The sequence below is a fragment of the Bos javanicus genome, chromosome 29 (assembly GCF_032452875.1).
Source record: "Bos javanicus breed banteng chromosome 29, ARS-OSU_banteng_1.0, whole genome shotgun sequence".
NCBI lineage: Eukaryota > Metazoa > Chordata > Mammalia > Artiodactyla > Bovidae > Bos > Bos javanicus.
Genome location: NC_083896.1, coordinates 36,439,350 through 36,445,525, shown reverse-complemented (window position 1 = coordinate 36,445,525; position 6,176 = coordinate 36,439,350).

Sequence of the window (6,176 nt, the reverse complement as noted above, 5' to 3'; positions counted from 1 at the left end):
ACCTCTTCACTTTCCCATCAACGTGGGAATTGATTTAACATTAGAGCTCATCCTGACACTTGCTCACACCCATTGTTTGTGAAATGAATGGTAAGGTGGAGTCCAGTTACCCTGGGAAGCTCTGTCCCTCTTTCTAGATCTCTGCTGTGATCAGGCTTTTACTTCAGTAATGGTTTCTTTTCCTCTAAGGCTATGTTGATGAAACAAATCTTTAATGTCTTAGCTGTAGTCCCGGTAGGGTAGAGATGCTTCTTAACACTGAAAACCTGGAACTAAGACAATGACCTCTGCCTCAAATGATAATATCCGGGTGCTAGGACAAACCAGTTTTTACAAAACAAGTTTGACTGACTTTAACTTGATCTGTGGAAATAGTGTAAATCAAATAGCTTTAACAGTTAACAGAAGATAAATTACTAATATATCAACAACTATAAATTAATATAATAAGAGCAGCTACCAATTGTTACAAAACTCTTTTAATATAAAAATGGAACAGTTTAGGGACTTCCCTGGCAGTCCAGTGGTTAATACTTTACCTTCAATGTAGTAGCTGAGGGTTCAACCCCTGGTCAGGGAGTTTAAAAAACCCCACATGCCTTGAGGTCAAAAACCCAAAACAGAAAACAGAAGCAATAGCTCTGTAATAATCTAGAGAGGTGGGAGGGGGATGGAAGTGGGAGGGAGGTTTAAGAGGGAGGGGACATATGTATGCCTATGGCTGATTTATGTTGATGCAGACCATCACCATATTGTAATTATCCTCCAATTAAAAATAAAATTTAAAAAAGAAAAAAAAACTAACAGCAATATAAAAAACAAGCAATATTCCATAAATTCAATAAAGACTTTAAAAATGGTCTACATCAAAAAATGGAACAAATTAGCATTTAGAAACAGATCAATTGTAGGTTTGCCTAAATAAACACAAGGAGGGCATTTTAATTCAGTGGGAAATGGTTTATTTTATAAATATTGCTGACATAATTGACTGTTATATAAGTAACAGCTTTTGCAAGTTTTTGTTACCTGCAGCCAAATCCATAACCTAACTAATGTAGAACACATTCCTTCCTGCTTGATACCCTGAACAAGCAAACATTTTAAATGTATCAAATAGGGACTTTCCTGGTGGTCCAGTGGTTAAGAATCGGCCTTCCAATGCTGGGGACTTGGGTTTCATCTCTGGTTGGGGAACTAAGATTCCACATGCCATGGGGCCACGAAGCCTGAGTGCCACAACAAAAGATCCTCTGCATTGCAACTAAGACAACACACAGCCTAAAATAAATATTTTTTAAATGAATTAAATAAAGATCTAAATATACCATTTACCAGTAATCACAGTTTGGAGACTCTGCATAGAATGAATACATCATAAGAACCTTAACGGCTCCCAGGTGGCACAGTGGCAAAGAATCTACCTGTCAGTGCAGCAGATGCAAGAAACACAGGTTCAATCCTTGGGTTGGGAGGATCCCCTGGAATAGGAAATGGCAACCCACTTCAGTATTCTTGCCTGGAAAATTCCAAGGACAGGAAAGCCTGGTGGGCTACAGTCCATGTGGTCACAAAGTCAGACATGATTGAGTGACTGAGCGTGCGCGTGCACACACACACACACACACACACACACACGTGTATAGCATTAAAAAAAAAACTTAAAGATTCTGACTGCAGAATTATTTATTATAGCAAATGTTTCTAAGTATGGGAGTAGTTAAATATGGTGTAACATGCCCTTTCTATGATATGTTGTCGTTGTTAAGTCGCTCAGGCATGTCAAACTCTTTGTGACCCCATGGACTGCAGCACGCCAGGCTTCCCTGTCCACCATTTCCCAGAGTTTGCTCAAACTCATGTGCATCGAGTCGGTGATGCCATCCAACAATCTTGTCCTCTGTCTTCCCTTCTCTTCCGCCTTCAATCTTTCCCACTATCAGAGTCTTTTTCAATGAGTTGGCTCTTCGAATCAGGTGGCCAAAGTATTGGAGCTTCAGCTTCAACATATGTCCCTCCAATGAATGTTCAGGAGTGATTTTCTTTAGGATTGACTGGTTTGATCTCCTTGCAGTCCAAGGGACTGTTAAGAATCTTCTCCAGGACCACAGTTCGAAAGCATCAATTTTTCAGCACTCCGTGTTTTTTATGGTCCAACTCTCACATCTGTTTCCATACATGACTACTGGAAAAACCAGTAGCTTTGACTACATGGACCTTTGTCGGTAAAGTAATGTCTCTGCTTTTTAATACGCTATCTAGGTTCGTTATAGCTTTTTTCCCTAGGAGCAAGTGTCTTTTAACTTCATGGCTACAGTCACTGTCTGCAGTGATTTTGGAGCACAAGAAAATAGTCTATCACTGTTTTCCATTTGCTATGGAGTGATAGGACCTGATCCCATGATCTTACGTTTTTGAATGTTGAGTTTTAAGCCATCTTTTTCACCTTCATCATGAAGGTCTTTAGTTCTTCTTCACTTTTGGCAATTAGGGTGGTATCATCTGTGTATCTGAGGTTATTGATATTTCTCCAGTCTTGGCTTCAGCTTGTGCTTCATCCAGCCTGGCATTTTGCATGATGTACTCTGCATATAAGTTAAAAAAACAGGGTGACAATATACAGCCTTGATGCCCTCCTTTCCCAATTTTGAACCAGTTTGTTGTTCCATGTCTGATTCTAACTGTTGCTTCTTGACCTGCATACAGGTTTCTCAGGAGGCAGGTAAGGTGGTCTGGTGTTCCCATCTCTTCAAGGATTTTCCACAGTTTGTTGTGATCCACACAGTCAAAGGCTTTAGTGTAATTAATGAAGCAGAAGTAGATATTTTTCTGGAATTATCTTGCTTTTTCTATGGGCCAGTGGATGTTGGCAATTTAATCTCTGGTTCCTCTGCCTTTTCTAAATCCAGCTTGAAGAAGTTCTCTGTTCATGTACTGTTGAAGACTAGCTTGAAAAATTTTGAGCATTACTTTGCTAGCGTGTGAAATGAGTGCAATTGTGTGGTAGCTTGAACATTCTTTGGCATTGCCCTTCTTTTTTTGCATTACCCTTCTTTGGGATTAGAATGAAAACTGACCTTTTCCAGTCCTATGGCTACTGCTAAGTTTTCCAGTTTTGCTGGCATATTGACTGCAGCACTTTAACAGCGTCATCCTTTAGGATTAGAAACAGCTCAGCTGAAATTGCATCACCTCCACTAGCTTTGTTCACAGTGATGCTTCCTAAGGTCCACTTGACTTCACACTCCAGAATGTCTGGCTCTAGGTGAGTGATCACACCATTGTAGTTCCAAGTCATTAAGACCTTTTTTGTATAGTTTTCTGTGTATTCCTGCCACCTCTTCTTAATACCTTCTGCTTTTGTTAGGTCCATACTATTTCAGTTATTTATTGTGCCCATATTTGCATGAAATGTTCCCTTGGTATCTCTAATTTTCTTGAAGAGATGCTAGTCTTTCCCATTCTATTGTTTTCCTCTATTTCTTTGCATTGATCGCTGAGGAAGGCTTTCGTATCTCTCCTTGCTATTCTTTGGAACTCTGCATTCAGGTGGATATATCTTTCCTTTTCTCCTTTGCCTTTCACTTCTCTTCTCAACTATTTGTAGGGCCTCCTCAACCATTTTGTCTTTTTGCATTTTTTTTTTCTTGGGGATGGTTTTGATCACTGCCTCCTGTACAGTGTTATGAACCTCTGTCCATAGTTCTTCAGGCACTCTGTCTATCAGATCTAATCCCTTGAATTTATTTGCCATTTCCACTGTATAATTGTAAAGGATTTGATTTAGGTCATACCTGAATGGTCTAGTGGTCTTCCCTACTTTCTTCAATTTAAGTCTGAATTTGGCAATAAGGAGTTCATAACCCGAGGCATAGTCAGCTCCTGGTCTTGCTTTTGCTCACTGTAGAGAACTTCTCAATCTTTGGCTGCAAAGAATATAATCAGTCTGATTTCAGTATTGACCGTCTGGTGATGTCCATGTGTAGAGTCTTCTCTTGTGTTGTTGGAAGAGGGTGTTTGCTATGACCTGTGCTTTCTCTTGGCAAAAGTCCATTAGTCCTTGCCCTGCTTCATTTTGTACTCCAAGGCCAAACTTTCCTGTTATTCCAGGTATCTCTTGACTTCCTACTTTTGCATTCCAGTCCCCAGTGATGAAAAGGACATCTTTTTAGGGTGTTAGTTCTAGAAGGTCTTGTAGGTCTTCATAGAACCATTCAACTTCAGCTTTTTCAGCATTACTGGTTGGGGCAAAAAACATCTTTTTGGTGTTATTTCTAGAAGGTCTTTATTTCTAGAATGATCAAACCAGTCAGTCCTAAAAGAAATCAGTCCTGACTATTCATTGGAAGGACTGATGGTGACCCTGAAGCTCCAATACTTTGGCCACCTGATGCGAAGAACTGACTCACTGGAACAGACCCTGATGCTGCGCAAGATTGAAGGCAGGAGGAGAAGGGACAGAGGATGAGATAATTGGATGGCATCACTGACTCGATGGACATGAGCTTGAGCAAGCTCCAGGAGTTGGTGATGGACAGGGGAGCCTGGCGTGCTGCAGTTCATGGGGTGGCAAAGAGTTGGACATGAATGAGCAACTGAACTGACTGAACAGACTAGAAGGTCTTGAAGGTCTTTGGCATTAGTGGTTGGGGCGTAGACTGGGATTACTGTGTGATTGAATGGTTTGCCTTGGAAATGAACAGAGATCAGAGAAGCAAAAAAATCAGGGGGCCTATTTTTTCAGGTTTCTTCAGGGAGAAAAATGAAACTGTTAGAAGATGAAATATATGCAGTTTGTGGGCTGAGTCACTAATTGTTTGCAGGAATTTTCTTATTTTTTTTTTCAAGTGTGACCTTTCATTGATATGTTAAGAAATACAGAATTAGAAGAAACTAGTTTGAAATGATGGCTCACTTCTACCTAGAAAATCTGAATACAAAGGAACCAATGGGAACCACAAAGATCAGGGTGCCAAGGTTTTAAGAATATTTTAGGTTTGCAAATAATAGCTAGTATGCTTGTAATGTCAACAATACATTTTTCTCTGATAAAGAATATCCTTTTCCAGAAGGTTTACAGTGTGGCCACCTCCTGCCGGAAGCCTGTGATGCTGGAATCGGGCCACTTTCTGTCTGTCTTTACAGGATACTGGGCTGCACTCTAAGAAATTCCTAGCTGTCCCCTGGATCCTGACCATCATATGGGCAGAGAAATTGGTGACATTTTTCTTTTGCCTGTTGAAATGAAGCAGATTCTTTCTGTTTCCTGATGTGGGTAAAGTGTGGAACCCAGTGATGATTTCTCCTTCAAGAAATGTACATTCTAGTCCAAACGAGGGTAAGCCCCCTCCAGCAGTGAGAGATTCTGCATGTGTGTGACCTGTGCCTCCTAGGAGAGCAGCTTTAAGCTAATTTAAACCTGGCCAAGTTTAAATTAAATCTACCATTTATGTGGTAGATTTAGACTTCTCTACACTGATGATGTTTAGACATGACCGTGTACTTTCTACAGTGAGAACATTTAGACCTGACCCTGTTCTGTGAGCTAGGACTGGAGACCTGGGTGGGACCTGGCCTGCCTCTGTCCTGGAAAACTCCATGCCTGCGTCTGAAGTCAGCCCTCAGATGTCTGGGGTCTGGAGCTGAGGTGGCTGCTCTGGGCAACGTGCTCTTCTCTGAGGGGGTTCCGTGGCCCTCCCGGAGTTGGGACTGCAGTGGGCTCTGAGTCTCTCACCCTGCCAGGTCCCCCCTCCCTGGGGCATGGAGGCTCCTCAGGTGGGCTACCTGGTAATTATTCCAATTTTCCAGCACATTTGGGTTGAGTAGGGAGGCAGGTTCACCTGCTGAGCTGATTCCAGGGATCGGGCAAGAAGTCAATGGGCAGCAGGTGAGGTTGCCGCTGCGATCTCCTTCCCGGTTGACTCTCCTCAGAAGAGAACAGGGCTGCCCCCTGTCCTTCAGCCCAGCTCTCCTGTTTTCTCATCATCTCAGCAGGACAGGAAAGACAGAGCCCGCCAGAACCAAGGTAGTGTGTTCAACTCTAGTACGAGCTTTCAAACCAGCAAAAAAACTCACACAGAACCAAAGTGACAACAGGAGGGGCCTGACTTCTCAGGGACCACTGTGGGGAGAGGAGAGGACCCTTCACTTCTTTCTAGGGTCCCAGGAGGCCCCAG